At 44.6% G+C, this 18,334-nt stretch overlaps 1 protein-coding gene across 2 annotated transcripts in view; it reads left to right on the top strand.

Moving 5' to 3' along the window:
* The first annotated feature begins 257 nt into the window (after window positions 1-257).
* Window positions 258-18,334, top strand: part of CEP192 (centrosomal protein 192) — a 341,693-nt gene continuing 323,616 nt past the window's right edge. For both annotated transcript variants that reach the window (XM_077492401.1, XM_077492400.1), the window contains exon 1: window positions 258-408. The gene's annotated coding sequence lies outside the window, so the exon portion shown is untranslated. The remainder of the gene's footprint in view (window positions 409-18,334) is intronic.

The raw sequence follows: 18,334 nt of genomic DNA, 5'->3' as shown, positions 1-18,334 counted from the left end.
GCCACAATTATGTATTTATTCTGAGAAACCTTCAGCCGCCATTCACACTGTAGCCCATACACATACAAACTGCCCGCGCTTCCAACTATACAATGAGCGCTTCAGCGTCCATGTAAGGCACAAGCATCCACATCCCCGCCCCCCTTTGCGTCACGTCTATTAGCACCGCCTATAGCGGCGTCTAGGAGTGAGCGATTCTTTTCATGCCCCTCCCCTTGCAGCTGACTGCTTGCGGCGTGACGCGGGCTGCGAGTTTTGTATTTTGTCAGCCGTCCTCTAGATTAGACTCCGCCCTCTAGCTGAGCGGTGACTGCGCTTCCCCGGAGTTTGCTGTGTGCTCTGCTCGGTTATCTGCACCGTGTGGGGCTCTATGTAGGCTGAGCTCTGTCACGGAGCAGGCGGTGTCAGGCAAGTATATTAGTATATATAAAATACGGAGCACGCGCGTGTGTGTAGGCCGGGGCACAGTGTATGCTTCTAACTTTCCTCACACAGGAGGTGGGGGAGGGGGAGTGGCCGCTCTGAACAGTTGTCTCATTGCTCAGTTGCCACTGAGAACATTGGACTTAGTAATGGCTGATTGTTTTTATACAGTATTTACTACTATTGTCGAGTGCTGGCTAATGGGTTTGTGTATTATTTAGAAATACTTTGTCTAGTATCTAGTAATACTTGTACAGTCTGATGGGTTTTGTATAAGATCTAGTAATACGTTGTATAGTGTTTACTAATGCTCCTATACAGTGTATCTGGAGAGTGTTCACAGGGCTTCACTTTTTCTACATTTTGTTCTGTTACAGCCTTATTCCAAAATGGATTAAAATCAAGATTTTCCTTTAAAATTCTACAAACAATACCCGATGATAACAACATGAAAGAAGTTTGTTTGAAATCTTTGCAAATGTATTAAAAATGGAAAGTCCCATGTACATAAGTATTCACAGCCTTTGCCATGGCACTCCAAATGGAGCTCCGGTGAATCCTCTTTCCATTGATCATCCTTGAGATGTTTCTACAACCTGATTGGAATCCGCCTGTGGTAAATTCAGTTGATTGAACATGATTTGGAAAGGCATGTAAAGTCTCACAGTCAAAGCGGCGTTCCACCCAAAAGTGGAACTTCAGCTCATTTGCACCCCCACCCCCCGGTGCTACAATCCTTGACAGGTATCCTGTTCCCACTTCCAGGAGCCAAAACCGTGGATATTGGCATCACCGATTGGCTCCCTCCTCCCCCTCTCGCCGTGCCAGTAGGAGAGAGTAGCGGAGCCTCGCGCATACGCAGTAGGGTTCCAGGCGTGAAGCCGTAAGGCTACACTGCCAGGTTTCCTTACCCGCAATGGCAGCGGCATGCACCCGGCGGCTGATGCAAACATCAGCTGTGGTGCCGACATCGCTGGACTCCAGGACAAGTAAGTGGCCTATTGTTAAAAGCCAGCAGCTACAGTATGTACTGTCTACACATACTGTAGCTGCTGGCTTTTCATTTTTGCAGTGGTGGGTAGACTTCTGCTTTAACAGTGCATGTCAGAGCACAAACCAAGCCATGAAGTCCAAGGAATTGTCTGTAGTCCTCAAAGAGAGGATTTTATCGAGGCACAGATCTGGGGTAGGGCACAGAAAAAATGTCTGCATTATTGAAGGTCCCAATGAGCGCAGTGGCCTCCATCATCTGTTAATGGAAGATGTTTGGAACCACCAGAACTCTTCCTAGAGCGGGTAGCACAGCCAAACTAAGCGATCAGGGAGAAGGTTCTTAGTTGGGGAGGTTACCAAGAACCCAGTGGTCATTCTGATGGAGCTCCAGCGTTTCCCTGTGGAGAGAGAACCTTCATGCCTGCATGGTAGAATGGTCAGATGGAAGCAACTTCTCAGTAAGCCACATGACAGCCTGTCTGGAGTTTGCCAAAAGGCATCTGAAGGGCTCTCGAACTATAAGAAACAAAATTCTTTGGTCTGAGACAAAGATTTTACTCTTTGGTCTGAATGGCAAATGTCATGTCTGGAGAAAACATGGCCATTACTATCCCTACAGTGAAGCATGGTGGAGGCAGCATTATACTGTGGGTTTTTTTTTTCCAGCGGAGGGAACTGGGGAAACTAGTCAGGTTTGAGGGAAAGATGAATGCAGCAATATACAGAGACATCCTTGATGAAAACCTGCGCAGGCCCTCAGACAGGGGTGAAGATTGATCATCCAACAGGACCCTAAGCACAAGCCAAGATAACTGAGTGGCTATGGGAGAACTCTGTGAATGTCCTTGAGTGGTCCAGCCAGACTTGAAACAGAGATCTGAACTTTGCTGTGCACGATGCTCCCCATCCAAACTGATTGAACTTGAGAGGTCCTGCAAAGAATAATGGGAGAAACAACCCAAAAATGGGTGTGCCGAGCTTGTAGAATCATACTGAAAAAGACTTGAGGCTGTATTTTGTGCCAAAGGTGCTTCAACAAAGGTTGTGTATCTTAAGTACATGAGATTATTATTATTATTATTTATATATATATTTTTTTTAATGTTTGCAAAGATTTCAAACTTCTTTCATGTTGTCATTATGGGGTATTTGGAGGGTATCAGAGCACTTTGGCCAGTACAGATACTCGCACACTGTGTACTTAACGCACCCCTGGACCCCGCACTGTGTACATAATGCACCCCTGGACCCCGCACTGTGTACATAATGCACCCCTGGACCCCGCACTGTGTACATAATGCACCCCTGGACCCCGCACTGTGTACATAACGCACCAGAACACTTTGCTTAATGCCTAATATTGTGATCAGTGCAACCCCAGTTATCAGCATTCCTCTCTAAACGCTGACAGCACTAGAGAGCCGATAAGCGGAATTACTCAGTGGGCACATCCTGCACTAATAATCATTGCCCTGATTATCAATGCTGCCTATCGTTGGAGGAGAAAAATTATTTACATAATTAACTTAAACTAAGAAATTATAAATTTTTTTTATTTTTTTTTTCCAAGATTTTCATTCTCCAGTGATTTAAATACTGGAGAGCTGCTGATTATTCACTTTCTTTGAAGTATCTGTCATAAACTTACTGATGAAAGCAATATTGCTTTAAGGGTTTGTACTGGGGTGATGCCTGCAGCTGCATGTATCATCCCGGTATTGTTCATTAGAGCGGATGGTCAGTTTTGTATAACGCCTTGCCGCTGAGTGTACACAGATTTGCGTACTCGACTTTCGGAGGCATCATCCTGGTACTGTTTTTTTTTTTTTTTTTTTTTTTTTTTTTTTTTTTTTTTTTTTTTTTTTTTTTTTTTTTTTTTTAGAGCCGGCGATTGTCATGCCAGCTATAACAACTGATGTGGCTAAAAGCGCTCGGCTGTTATACCGGAGGAGCAGGAGGGGACGCTCCTGCCGCTTCCTATTTACTCTTACCGGGGCTCCCGTTCCATCGGGAGCCCCGATCAACAAACCGCCGCTTGTGGTGGCTAGGGACAAACTGGAATGAAGCCGTAAGTGGCTTAATTCCAGTCTCCAAATTGTAAACACGGAAGCAGTGTCATGACGTCACTTCTCCTTTACTCGGCTGCCAATGGCGCCGGTTTAAAAAAAAAAAAAAAATAGTATTCAGAATTGCCAAAATCGGTGATCTGAATACTTTGAAGTGCAAAGGAGGGATTTGGGGTCTTTTAGACCTCCGATCTCTCCATAAAGAGTACCTGTCACCACCTATTACTGCCACAAGGGATGTTTACATTCCTTGTGACGGCAATAAAAGTTTTTTTTTTTTTTTTTAAACAATTTATTAATTTTAAATTAGCTGCTTGCGCAGCAAAGAAAATGCATTCGGAAGTCGCTCCTGCATATGTGAACTGTGTTCAAATCACACGTGAGGTATTGCAGCGATCGTCAAAGCAAGAGCAATAATTCTAGCACTCCCTCTGTAACTCTAACCTGGTAACCGTGAATTTAGTTTGTCGCCATTTCATGAGTGCATGCAATTATAAAGTGTGACATGTTTGGTATCTATTTACTCAGCGTAACATCATCATTCACATTATACAAAAAAAATTGGGCTAACTTTACTCTTTTAATTATCTTTTTTTAAATTCATGAAAGTGTCTCTTTTCCCAAAAAAATTGCATTTAAAACACCGCTGCACAAATACCATGTGACGTAAAACATTGCAACAATCGCCATTTTATTCAATGCAAAAAAAAAAGTGTGTGTGTGTTTGGGGATTCTAAGTCGTTTTCTAGCAAAAAAATACGGCTTTTAACTTGTAAACACCAAATGTCAAAAATAGGTTTAGTCATGAAGGGGTTAAACAACCAATGTGGCTCAGCAGATGCTCTGTTACGCGCATCCTCCCCTTAGATCCGCGGATTGGCTTTGCTCAGGTTTTGATATAGCAACCCAGAAGCGCTGTCATGACAGTGCTTCTGCATTACTGCCATCCTAAAGGCGCCAGTTTTAAAATAAAAAGTACTCAAAAACACTGATCCTGACGTTTTGAATACTTTGAAGTGCAGAGGCGGTGTGTGGGGTCTTGTAGACTCCAGATCCCTTCATAAAGAGTACCTGTCATTGCATATTACTGTTACAAGGAATGTTTACATCCCCCCCCCCCCCCCCCTATTAACCACTTGCTTACTGGGCACTTAAACCCCCCCCCTCCTGTCCAGACCAATTTTCAGCTTTCAGTGCTGTCATACTTTGAATGACAATTGCATCCCCCCCCCCCACAAAATAGAGCTTTCTTTTGGTGATAAATTTAAAAAGACCGAATTAAAAAAAACCAAAAATATATCTATTTTTGTTTTAAAATTTTGCAAACAGGTAATTTTTCTCCTTCATTGATGTACACTAATATGGCGGCACTGGTGTGCACTGAGAGGTGGCACTGAAGGGCATTGATAGGCGTCATTGGGCACTGGGTGGTAACGATGGGCACTAGTAGATTACACTGAAAGGCAGCACTGCTAGGTGGCAATGATGAGGCACTGATATGTGGCACTCATGGGCATTGATAGGTGGCACTGATTGGCACAGAGGAGGTGGCAGATGTGCCTCATTCCTATTCAGGACCGATGTTCCTTGAACAAAAGCCGGTGATCGGCTTTTTTTTTTTTTTTCTGCTCTCCTATCCTGTGACAGCGTGAGGAGAAAAAAAGATTACCGAGCTTTTGTTTACACACGTGATCAGCTGTCATTGGCTGACAGCTGATCATGTGGTAAGGGGCCGGGATCGGCCCCTTAATCGGTTCGGTGATCACAGAGAGCGCGCAAAGGGGAGGACGTCCTTTCAGCGCTGTTGCTTTTTAAATGAAAATGACGCGGCTATGCAACACTGTTTATTACACTGTTAAGTGCTGTTAGTTAATCATGTCAGGAGAGCAGCCGATCGGCTCTCCTCTACTCGTGTCTGTCAGACGCAATAGAGGAAAAGCCGATGCACGACTTTTCCTGCTTACACTGTGATTAGCTGTGATTTTGATTGGACACATCTGATCATGTGTTGAAGAGCCTCCATCAGAAGCTCTTTACCGGGATCAGAGATTCAGTGTGTCAGATTGACACACCACACCATCAATCGCTGCTTATCCTGATGGACGTCATATGAAGTCCAATCAGGATAACTGAACCCATGCCAGCCGTAATTCTGCTATAGGCCGGGTGGGAGTTGGTTAATGTGATCTATAAACTCATGAAGGCCGGAGGGTGGCAAGCAGTTAATGTTGCTGAGGCCTCTTGGCAGCCTCCCCGGCCAGTTTTATTCTCGTCTTTTCTCCACTTGATGACTGTCTTAACTGTTTTCCATGGTATATCTAATGCCTTGGAATTTCTTTTGTACCCTTCTCATGACTGATGCCCTTAAACAATGAGATCCCTCTGAGGCTTTGGAACCTCTTTGCGGACCATGGCTTTTGCTCTAAGATGTGACTAAGAAAATGTCAGGAAAGACCTACTAGAACAGCTGAACTTTTTTGGGGTTAATCGGAGGCTCTTTGAATGGCTGTTGTGTACTGACTCCTATTTAACATGCTTTGAATGTGATTGCTTAATGCTGAACACTGTTTTATATATGGGTGTGCACACCTATGAAACCACATTATTTTAGTGTTTTTTTTTTTCTTTTTCCCAATTGAGTTGTACAGTTTATAGGTCACATTAAGTCTAGGTTCACATCTATTTGGCTGCGCTTGATGCGCTTTTTAACCACTTGCCGACCGCCGCACGACGATGTACGTCGACAGAATGGCACGGGCAGGCATATGGGCGTACCTGTACGTCCCTGCCTTCCCGCGGGTGGGGGGCCCGATCGGGCCCCCCCCCCGGTGCCTGCGGCGGTCGGTATTCTTTCGGGAGCGATCCGGGATGAGGGGGCGGCCATTCATTCATGGCCACCCCCTCGCGATCGCTCCCGACGAATGGAAATCCTTCGTGACATCACTTCCTCTCCTGTAATGTAAACACAGGAGAGGAAGTGATGTAATCTCTCCTCCGTGTCGGTATTTTTCGTTCCGACACCGAGGAGAGAGGATCGGTGAGTTGCACCAACACGACACTTCACAGTAGAACATGCCAGGCACACTCACACCCCCCCGATCACCCCCCCAATTACCCCTGCCCCCCCAGTCACAGTGACACCAATGCATTTTTTTTTTTTTTTGCATTGGTGTCATTTGTGTCTGTAATAACTGTTAGGGCAGTTAGGGTTAGCCCCCTTTAGTTCTAATGTACCCCCCTAACCACCCCAGTAAAGGTTTAACCCCGTGATCACCCCCCGTCGCCAGTGTCACTAAGGCTGGGTTCACATTGCAGCGGTTTATGAGAACGGATGTGATTCGCACCGCACTGCAGATCACATCCGATCTCTGCGATTCAAGTTCAGCCATTCGCCGCACCCGCCGCAAATTCGCACGGGACCCTTTTTTTGGTCCGCAGCAGAATCGGATCGCATGGGTGTTCACACCATGCGATCCGAGTTTGCAGATCGCACTGCGATATGCGAACTGATCTGGGGGAAATTAACATTTCACTGACACTCCCAGCAGTTCGCATAGGGCAGTGTGAACTGCCGCCGGGAGGCATGCGATGCGGGAACCCGCCGCGGATTCGTGGCGTTCCCGCATCGCTCCAGTGTGAACCCAGCCTAATAAGCGATCGTTTTTCTGATCGCTGTATTAGTGTCACAGGTGACGCTAGTTAGGCAGGTAGGTATTTAGGTTCGCCGCAGCTTTTTATAGCGCCAGGGACCCCCATATACTACCGCATAAAGCCCCCTGATTGCCCCCTAGTTAACCCTTTCACCAGTGATCACCATATAACTGTTACAGGTGACGCTGGTTGGTTAGTTATTTTTTTATAGTTTCAGGGCACCCGCCATTTATTACCTAATAAAGGTTTAACCCCCTGATCACCCGGCGGGTGTCATTTGTGACTGTAATAACTGTTAGGGCAGTTAGGGTTAGCCCCCTTTAGTTCTAAGGTACCCCCCGTCGCCAGTGTCACTAAGGCTGGGTTCACATTGCAGCGGTTTATGAGAACGGATGTGATTCACACCGCACTGCAGTGCAAATCACATCCGATCTCTGTGCGATTCGAGTTCAGCCATACAGATAGTATGGCTGAATTCACGTTGCACCCGCCGCAAACTCGCAAGGGACCCTTTTTTTGGTCCGCAGCAGAATCGGATCCCATGGGTGTTCACACCATGCGATCCGAGTTTGCAGATCGCACTGCGATATGCGAACTGATCTGGGGGTGTCATTAACATTTCACTGACACTCCCAGCAGTTCGCATAGGGCAGTGTGAACTGCCGCCGGGTGGCATGCGATGCGGGAACCCGCCGCGGATTCGTGGCGTTCCCGCATCGCTCCAGTGTGAACCCAGCCTAATAAGCGATCGTTTTTCTGATCGCTGTATTAGTGTCACAGGTGACGCTAGTTAGGCAGGTAGGTATTTAGGTTCGCCGCAGCTTTTTATAGCGCTAGGGACCCCCATATACTACCGCATAAAGCCCCCTGATTGCCCCCTAGTTAACCCTTTCACCAGTGATCACCATATAACTGTTACAGGTGACGCTGGTTGGTTAGTTATTTTTTTATAGTTTCAGGGCACCCGCCATTTATTACCTAGTCTCACTAGTGTACCCCTAAATTTAGGGGTGTCTACTTTCCAAAATGGGGTCATTTGGGGGGGGGGGGTTTGTGCCATCTTGGCATTTTATGGCCTTCAAAACTGTAACGCCCTTAGAAAGCCTGAAGGCGGTGCTTGGTTTTCGGGGCCCTGTACGCGGCTAGGCTCCCAAAAAGTCCCACATATGTGGTATCCCCGTACTCGGGAGAAGCAGCAGAATTTATTTTGGGGTGTCATTTCACATATGCCCATGGCATGCGTGAGCAATATATCATTTAGTGACAACTTTGTGAAAAAAAAAAAAAAAAAAAGTTTGTAATTTTCCCGCAACTTGTGGCAAAATATAAAATATTCCATGGACTCAACATGCCTCTCAGCAAATAGCTTGGGGTGTCTACTTTCTAAAATGGGGTCATTTGTGGGGGTTTTGTGCAATCTTGGCATTTTATGGCCTTCAAAACTGTAATAGGTAGTGAGGAGTGAAGTCAAATATTTACGCCCTTAGAAAACCTGAAGGCGGTTCTTGGTTTTCGGGGCCCCGTACGCGGCTAGGCTCCCAAAAAGTCCCACATATGTGGTATCCCCGTACTCAGGAGAAGCAGCAGAATTTATTTTGGGGTGTCATTTCACATATGCCCATAGCATGTGTGAGCAATATATCATTTAGTGACAACTTTGTGTAAAAAAAAAAAAAAAATTTTTTTTTTGTCATTATTCAATTGCTTGAGGCAAAAAAATAAAATATTCAATGGGCTCAACATGCCACTTATCAATTTCCTTAGGGGGTCTACTTTCCAAAATGGGGTCATTTGGGGGGGTTTTGTACTGCCCTGCCATTTTAGCACCTCAAGAAATGAGATAGGCAGTCGTAAACTAAAAGCTGCGTAAATTCCAGAAAACGTACCTTAGTTTGTAGATGTGACAACTTTTGCGCAAACCAATAAATATACAGTTATTGACTTTTTTTTTTTTTTTACCAAAGACATGTGGCAGAATACATTTTAGCCTAAATGTATGACTAAAATTGAGTTTATTGGATTTTTCTAATAACAAAAAGTAGAAAATATCATTTTTTTTCAAAATTTGCGGTGTTTTTACGTTTATATCGCAAAAAATAAAAATCGCAGAGTCAGTCAAATACCTTTAAAAGAAAGCTCTATTTGTGGGAAGAAAAGGACGCAAATTTCGTTTGGGTACAACATTGCATGACCGCGCAATTACCAGTTAAAGCAGCGCAGTGCCAAAGTGTAAAAAGACCTCTGGTCATTTACCAGCAAAATGGTCCGGTCTGAAAGTGGTTAAATTAATTTTTAAATTATTTATTTTTTCAAGCACATTTTGCAGTGCATTTTGCATTTTAACCCCTCGTTTTTGCATGTCGTTTTCCTGCATTTAGCTGGGTTTCCCGCTGACAGCTGAATGTTTAAAAAACAAACAAAAAAAAACCACGAAATTGAGAAAAAAACAAATGCCAAACCCTTAACCGTGCACTTGGGCTTTCACACTGAGGAGGCTTGAGAAGCTCTTTTCAGGTGCTATTTTTTTTTTTTTGGCGTTAAAACGCCTGAAAAGCATGTGATAATCGATATAGAAGGTTTTTAACACGATTCTGCCCCTTTGAAGGGGTGTAGGGAACAGGGCTGCAGATAAATTAGGTAAAACTTTTTTATGTAGGATGTTTTTTTTTTCATCTCTGTATCATCCAAGGCCAGTTGCTTCACTGGGATATGACATTTGAGACTCTTAAAACTTTCACTATTGCAGGTACAGCTCTGCAACAAACTATTGCTGGAATTTTTGTTTTGGTAAAGTTCAGCTAATTGGTTTAAGGCAATAAACAATTAGCAGGATATGGTTTTCCAGGACACGTTCTTGGCAGAACACTGACAAACGTTGCCTTACTTTCTGTGTTTTATTCCCTTTTAACAAATCGTGACACACCTCCAGAGTGGTTTTCATTTTTGTCGTAATGCACAAAATCTTTTCCCTTACATGCCTGGCCATTAAAAGATGCCTGACTCATATGCCATTTGAATTTCACACCAGATGCAGTCCAGTGCATGGGGTGTTTTTCATGCAGAGAAAAAACAAAAAACTCATGGACAGGTTAAAATGTCGTTCACACCAGTGCAGTCAGTTCCAGTTCAGTAAAAAATGGAACGTGTTGCATTTTTTTCCCCCTCTACATTGGACTGTACAGGAACAAACCTGTCCCTAGTTAAAGTGGAGGGCCACCCTGAAAAAAAAAAAATACATTAAAAATGAGAAAAAATAATGATTTTTTTTTTTACTTACCAGAAATGCCTGTTGCTAGGCACATCGTCCTAATCTGCCTCTTTCTCCTCCGGAGATCTTCTATCTTCTCTCCTCCGTGCGGCGTCTTCTGGGTAATGAGTCGCGCTGTGTTCTGGGAACTGTGTGTCCCAGAACACAACACAAGCCATTCACAACGCGCTGCGCGACTCGCGCATGCGCAGTAGGAAACGGCCAGTGAAGCCGCAAGGCTCCACTGCCTTTTTCCCTTAGCCAAAATGGCTCGGGCGGCCTACATCGCGGGCGCCCTGGACAGGTAGGTGTGCTTTTTAAAAGTCAGCAGCTACAGTGTTTGCAGCTGCTGACTTTTAATTTTTAATTTTTTTTTTTTTTTTTTTTTTTTTTTTAAACCGGCCCCCCTTTTTTAAGATGAAGGAAAACAAAGCAGCCTTTGTGTCGCTCCAGATTTTTCGTTACCTTTGCTGCAAGATTAATAAAAAGGGTGTTCATGATGCTTGGGCCATACCAGATTGCCCAGACCTCCTATCCTAAGGGCCAGTATGCTGATTAACAGCTTCACAGTTGAAGCCATTGTTTTCAAGAAGAGGGACTTTTGGATTCTATGATCTCTACCCCTTTAAAGACTATGAAGTCTACTTCTCACAAAGTCTACCATCGCAGATGAAAGACATCTTATTTGTTTGATGTGAATTGAGGACTTTCCTCTCTGGCAAGTACTTAGTGCGACGTATTCACTTTCCTTTAGGGTCCTTTCACATGGGGCGGATCAGTGATGATCCGCCCAGTGGATATCCGCTTGCAGAGGTGGGATCGCCGGAGCGATCTCTGCTGAGCAGGGAGATGACAGGTCCGTCTCTTCACACTGCGCAGGGACCGACCTGTCACAGCGCCGCTCTCCTCTAGGGAGATCGGATAACGACGTACCACAGTGTCTGTCGTCACCCGATCCGATGACGGATGGAAAAATAGCTTTTTCCTCCGTCACACTTTTTCGGGTCGGATGTCAGCGGACTTGTCACTGCTGACATCCGACGCTCCATAGAGCTCTATGGAGCATCCGTTCCGGTCCGCCTGAAAAACTGACAGGCGGGCCTGAACGGAACGGTAGTGTGAAAGGGGCCTAACTCTCTGGTCTGGATCTGGACCAACATCTTTGCTTTGAGTATTGTCAAATTACCAATCTACATGCTTCTGGAAGAATGGTCAAGCATTTCCACAGACACACGCCTAAATCTTATGGACAGCCTTTCCAGAAGAGTTGAAGCCTGTTATAGCTACAAAGGGTGGACCAACTCAATATTGAACCCTACAGAATAAGACTGGCATGCCATTAACCACTGCAGCCCTGTAAGGTTTCACGCCCTTCCTGACCAGAGCATTTTTTGCAATTTGGCTCTGCTCTACTTTAACTCGGAATAGACTTTCATGCAACACTACTCAAATAAAATGTGTCTTTTTCCCACGAAATAAAGCTTTCTTTTGGTGGTATTTGATCACTTCTGTGTATTTTTTGGCGCTATAAATAAAGATTTACAATTTGGAGAACCTCTTTTTATTTTTATTTTTTTTAACTTTCTGCTATAAAACATCCAATAGAACAAAAAATTAAATTTCTTCCTCCAAGTTAGGCAGATCTGAGTGCTTCATGGGTTTTTCAGCATCTGGCATCTGTTTCTCCAATTTTTGCAGGGCTGCCTTTTTGGCTTCATTTAAAAGAAGTTCAGGGTTTTTTTTTTTTTTTTTTTTTTTTTTTTTCTTTTTTTTCTTCGTTTTTTTACTTCCCCTAGGTCAGTGATGGCAAACCTTGACACCCCAGATGTTTTTAAACTACATTTCCCATGATGCTCATGCATTCTGCAGTGTAGCTGAGCATCATGGGAAACGTTGTTCCAAAACATCTGGAGTGCCAAGGTTCGCTATCACCGCCCTAGGTGGATGTAGCATTGTTCTGATGCTGCATATGTCCTCCACTAGCTCTGTAGTGACAACTGAGCGATCAAACACCACTGATTGCTCAGTGCAGAGGAGGAAAACTGAGCAAAGAGCTGCGACTGTTGGTAAGTCTCTGCTCTCTCCAGTGCTCAATGAAGCTCTGGGCTGTGGAGGGGATCGCTGCTCCGGCCACTCACAGCGCCGGAGCAGCGATGACGTCACTCCCGCACATGTGCCGCCACTAATGGCATATCGCCATTGGCAGTGGCATGCTCAGTTGCAAACCCCACAATTTTTGGACTGCTTTTGGAAGTTCCAGTTGTAGAAAGTAAAGTACTAAGAAATGGGATTTTTGACTTGTCCGTAAAATCTGTTTTCTAGAGCACAGAACACTGGCCCCTCCCTTCTGTTCTTATGATCTCCCTATTGCTGCAAAATTAAAGTGTTTGTTACCCTAACACTTTATATTCCTGATATGTGCCTGCTGTACCATGTGCTTGTATGCGAAAGTATCTTGTTCTTTGTATTGCTTCCTGTGTGTGAAATCCCTGGTGATCCTGCCAGTGCCCTTCTTTTCCTAGTTAAAAACTAACTCCTCTAAGCAGGAGAACACAGCGTGGTCAGTTTTCTAACTATGCTGGGGACTCTGTGTATGCCTATGATCAGACTTGTCCTGACGCACATCATCTGCCCAGTCATTTAAGAGCACTTTAAGGTTAGCTGGAGGTGGGAGGGATTATAGAAGTTAAAGAGAAACTGCTGTCTGCTCACATTTTTTAATAAAAACATCTTTGTAGGGCTGCAACTAATGATTATTTTCATAATCGATTAATCGGCCGATTTTTTTTTTTTTATTTTTTTTTTTTTTTTTTTTTGATCTGATAAAATCATAAAAAAAAAGTAATGTGCCATTTTTTTCATTTATTTAAAAGTAATAATGAATAAACTGAGTGTTACACTCAAACTGCAGAATAAAAAATGTTTAACTTTACACAATTTGGCAGCAGTAAAAAAAACATTCTGAAAAGAGGTGAACTATAAGACTGCTTTCACACTGAGACGCTGCGCTGGCAGGGCGTCAAAAAAGTCCTGCAAGCAGCTTCTTTGCAGCGCTTTTGGAGCTGTGAATACACCACTCCTAAAGCACCCCTTCCCTTTGAAATCAATGGGAAGCGCATGAAAAGCGCTTTCGGCACAGCGCTTTGTGGGCGCTTTTAATCCTTTGGCCACTAGCAGGGGTTAAAAGCGCCCCAATAGCGCTGGGGAAAAAACGCTGGTAAAGCGCTGCTAGTTTAACCACTTCAGCTCCGGACCAATAAACACCTTAAGGACCAGAGGTCTTTTTGCAATTTCGCACTGCGCTGCTTTAACTGGTAATTGCGCGGTCATGCAATATTGCACCCAAACGAAATTTTCGTCCTTTTCTTCCCACAAATAGAGCTTTCTTTTGATGGTATTTGATTGCCTCTGCGTTTTTTTTTTTTTTTTTTTTTTTTGCGATATAAATGGAAAAAGAGCGAAAATTTTGAAAAAAAAAGATATTTTCTTCTTTTTGTTATAAGAAAAATCGAATAAACTAAATTTTAGTCATACATTGAGGGCAAAATTTATTCAGCCACATGTCTTTAGTAAAAAAAATGTCAATAAGCGTATATTTTTTGGTTTGCGCAAAAGTTATAGCGTCTACAAACTAGAGTACATTTTCTGGAATTTACACAGCTTTTAATTTATGACTGCCGATCTCATTTCTTGAGGTGCTAAAATGGCAGGGCAGTACAAATCCCCCCCCAAATGACCCCATTTTGGAAAGTAGACACCCCAAGGAAATTGCTGATGGGTATGTTGAGCCCATTGAATATTTATTTTTTTTGTCCTAAGGGATTGAATAATGACAAAAAAAAATAAAATAATTTTTTTTACAAAAAGTTGTCACTAAATGATATATTGCTCACACATGCCATGGTTATATGTGGAATTGCACCCCAAAATACATTCCGCTACTTCTCCCGAGTATGGGGATACCACATGTGTGGGACTTTTTGGGAGTCTAGTCGCGCACGGCACCCCGGAAACCAATCACCACCTTCAGGATTTCTAAGGGTGCAAATTTTTGATTTAACTCCTCACTACCTATCACAGTTTCGAAGGCCATAAAATGCCAAAATAGCACAAAACCCCCCCAAATGACCCCATTTTGGAAAGTAGACACCCCAAGCTATTTACTGAGAGGCATGTTGAGTCCATGGAATATTTTATATTTTGCCACAAGTTGCGGGAATATTACAAACTTTTTTTTTTTTTTGCACAAAGTTGTCACTAAATGATATATTGCTCACACATGCTATGGGCAGAAGTCAAATTACACCCCAAAATAAATTCTGCTGCTTCTCCCGAGTACGGGGATACCACATGTGGGGGACTTTTTGGGAGCCTAGCCACGTACGGGACCCCGAAAACCAAGCACTGCCTTCCGGATTTGAATATAAAATGCTACCAAAAAACCTGTTAGCGATGGCAGGGATCAGGCCTGACTCTGCGATCGCTGCAGTTATGTGTTTAGTGTTTTGTAAGTGACAGTGATCGATCGATACTGCACTTGGGTGGGCTGGGCAGAGGGGCAAAACGCAGGTGCTAGCAGGTATCTGGGCTGATCCCGCTAACAATGCGTTTTTTTGGAACCCTGAACTGCTGGGGACGCTAGTATAGATCTGATCAGATATTGATCTGTTCAGATTCTATACCACTACGGGAGGTGTATGCTTTGCGCATGGGCGTTAGCGGTACTGGCACTAACCTAGCGCTGCCTGGGGCGACGCAGACCCTGACCCTAAAACCTAATTGATCACCCACCAGGTGATCAGGGGGTTAAACCTTTATTGGGTAATAAATGGTGGGTGCCCTGATGCTATAAAAAGCAAACTAACCAGAGTCACCCGTAACACTTATACGGTGATCAGTGGTGAAAGGGTTAACTAGGGGCAATCAGGGGGTTCAAATTTTTATTAGGTAGTATATGGGGGTCCCTGGCGCTATATAAAAACCTGACGGGGAACCTAAATAACTAACTGGCTAACCAGCGTCACCAGTGACACTTATACTGTGATCGCTGGTGAAAGGGGGTGAAAGGGTTAACTAGCAGAAATCAGGGGGTTAAAACCATTATTGGGTAGTATATCGGGGTACCTAGCGCTATAAATGTGTGTGCCTGTGTGTACCTACATGTCAGTGTAGTGTTGGTGCACACTTACTATTAGTCTTCTCCTCGTAGTCCGGTCAAAAAGACCGCCCCGAGGAGAATGACATCACTTCCTCCTTCCTGTGTAAACAATACACAGTGGGAGGAAGCTTCTCATTGGCCAGGAGTGATCCAGAGGGGGTGGCCGAAAACCAACGGCCATCCCCTCATCACGGAGCGCTCCTGGAACGAACCGGACCGCCGTAACCAGCGGGAGGGGGTCCGATCGGACCCCCCACCCGCTGGAAGGCAATCACGTACATCTACGTGATTGTGCCTGCCTGTGCCATTGTGTTGACGTACATTGGCAATACGGCGGTCCTGAAGTGGTTAAGCAGCGCTTTACAAGCGGTTTTTGGGTGCTGACATTGTGAAAGGGCTCTTAAAGCACTGGGGCTTTCAGATTGGGATTGCAGATGAGGCTTCTTTCAAGCGCTTTTTTTGTTTTGTTTTTTTAAAACGCTAAAGCGCCTGAAAAACGCCCCAGTGTGAAAGGGGTCTTGGCATTAAAAAAAAAAAACACCGCCTGTAAAGCGTTTGAAAGAGGCCTCATCCGCAATCCCAAAGTAAAAGCCCGAGTACTTTCACACTGAAGCGCTGCGCTGGCAAGCTGTCCTGCAAGCAGCTTCTTTGGACCGGTGAATACACCACTCCTAAAGCGCCCCTTCCCATTGAAATCAATGGAAAGCTCTCTTTTTACAAACTATGTTGCCTGCAGCAGAAAAGAGGCACTCTGATGGAGTGGAGGTGCCTGGGATGCACAAGAAGGATTTCGCAAGTTTTGCCAAAGTAGGATATTTATCTTGGTTACCCTTCCACCAATTCAAAGGGTTTCCCTCCTTCATTTTTGACTTGTGTGTGTGTGTGTGTGTGAATATCCACCTCAAGTTGCCCCTCCTCCTCTTCACTGCTGCCCCCAGACTCAAGGAGTATGTCAAGTAGAGAATTAGATGCTGACACTGTAGATGTTGAGGGCTCAGCATCTCTAGTTACAGGCGACATGGTGGTCATTTGCTGCTGCACCAGCATCTCCCTTAAAGCAAGTGCCTCTGTCTGTACTTTTGCCTGCACATTTATGATCTGTTCTGGTGATAAAAAATTTCATCTAAATCGTGGGTCCAGGGCAGAGGAAAGGGTTACGGTGTTCGGGACGTGTTCAAGGATCCCTTTCCATCTGCTTTGAAGTTGGTCTGTTGCAGTAGCTTGGAAGCTCTTTACCAGAGATGATTAATAAGAAGCACCTTCATTGGACCGCAACAGCCCCTTTACCCGTGCCGGCACAGATGATGGGGTATTATATTCTTGGTCACTCGTGAATACAGTGCAGCATTCAAAGGGCTTAAGAGCAGTGGAAAGTTCTTCAAGAATACTCCACTGGTCTGGTTTTAAGTCCAGATAATGTTTGCCTCTTTGTGTAACTGATGGGTCAGACAGTTGCAGTTACTGGCCACCTTTGTTCAGTGAGTCGTTCAACCATATAGGAAGTGCTATTCCATCTTGTACTTACATCTTGAGAAGCTTGTGCTCAGATGTACCCATTTGCTTTTGTTTCTCCTTCAATTTGCTGCTGGCTAGCTCACTTTTTTTTTTTTTTTATCTTCAACTAGTCCTATTGCAGCACTAAAGGCTCTCTCAATTCCAGAATTCTTTAACGCAGCACTGATCACCAGCTGCAAGGTGTGGCCAGTGCAGCGGATACTGGCCCAACCATGCTTGTCCGCCAAGATATTCGCAGCAGCCACAATATTTGCTCCATTGTCATGCACAATGGCAATTATTTTCTGAGCCGGACTTTCAAATTTTTCAGTGACCCCCCCCCTCAAACCATTCTGCAATATTTGCTGCTGTATGTCTGTCTTCCAGAGGCATGGTAGTGATTTAGATCCTCCGCTATGTAGTGGCATGTAATGCCAAGGAAAGTTTTGGTCGTTACTTGTCCATATGTCTGCAGTAATGGCAATTCTGCTTTCATTAGCGCTGATGGCATCCTTCACATTCTGAAATGCCTCCTGGTACTTTCTCTCCACTAGTTTGGTAAAATGGGTTCTAGATGGTAAAGTATATCCAGGGTTCAGTACACTGAACATGCTTTTAAATCCTCGGTCTTCAACCATGGACAGTGGCCGCATGTCGGTGACTAGCATTTTCATTACAGAATCTGTTATAACTGCTGATTGTTGGGGAGTGCAGGGATGATTTTGCTGCGCAAACTCTGTCATGGTGCGCTTTTTCTTTCTGCAATGAAAAAAGATATTTGAGGGGCACCAGGGACGGGGCGTTATTCCTCCCGGGGGGGGCACCAGGGATGGGGCGTTATTCCTCCCGGGGGGGGCACCAGGGACGGGGCGTTATTCCTCCCGGGGGGGGCACCAGGGACGGGCCGTTATTCCCCCCCGAAACGCCAATGGGGCACTATGACTATTCTCCCCCTCCCTCCCAGGAAAACCAGTGGTGATGGGGCACTTCCCTCCCCACGTAGTTTCTGGTCACAGACAGCGGCGCTGAGGACACAGGAAGGATTACACAGGAGGGAATGATTTTTTTCGATGGACAGGCAGTAGGTGGGGACCAACTAATCGATAATGAAAATCGTTTGACAGCGATTTTCATTATCGGATAATATCGATTAATCGTTGCAGCCCTACATCTTTGCCATTCTTAAGCTCTTCTCCCCCCAACCACATTGCATATTTTATATATACTGTGATTCTGTACTTGCCAGATATGCTGCAGAAATCTCCCTCCACTGAGTCTGGGTGTATCCATTTTAACTGTGGG

This window comes from Lithobates pipiens, unplaced genomic scaffold (assembly GCF_037356315.1).
Source record: "Lithobates pipiens isolate NorthernLeopardFrog02 unplaced genomic scaffold, aLitPip1_a1.2 Scaffold_19, whole genome shotgun sequence".
Classification (NCBI taxonomy): domain Eukaryota; kingdom Metazoa; phylum Chordata; class Amphibia; order Anura; family Ranidae; genus Lithobates; species Lithobates pipiens.
This window is presented reverse-complemented; position numbering and strand designations above follow the sequence as displayed.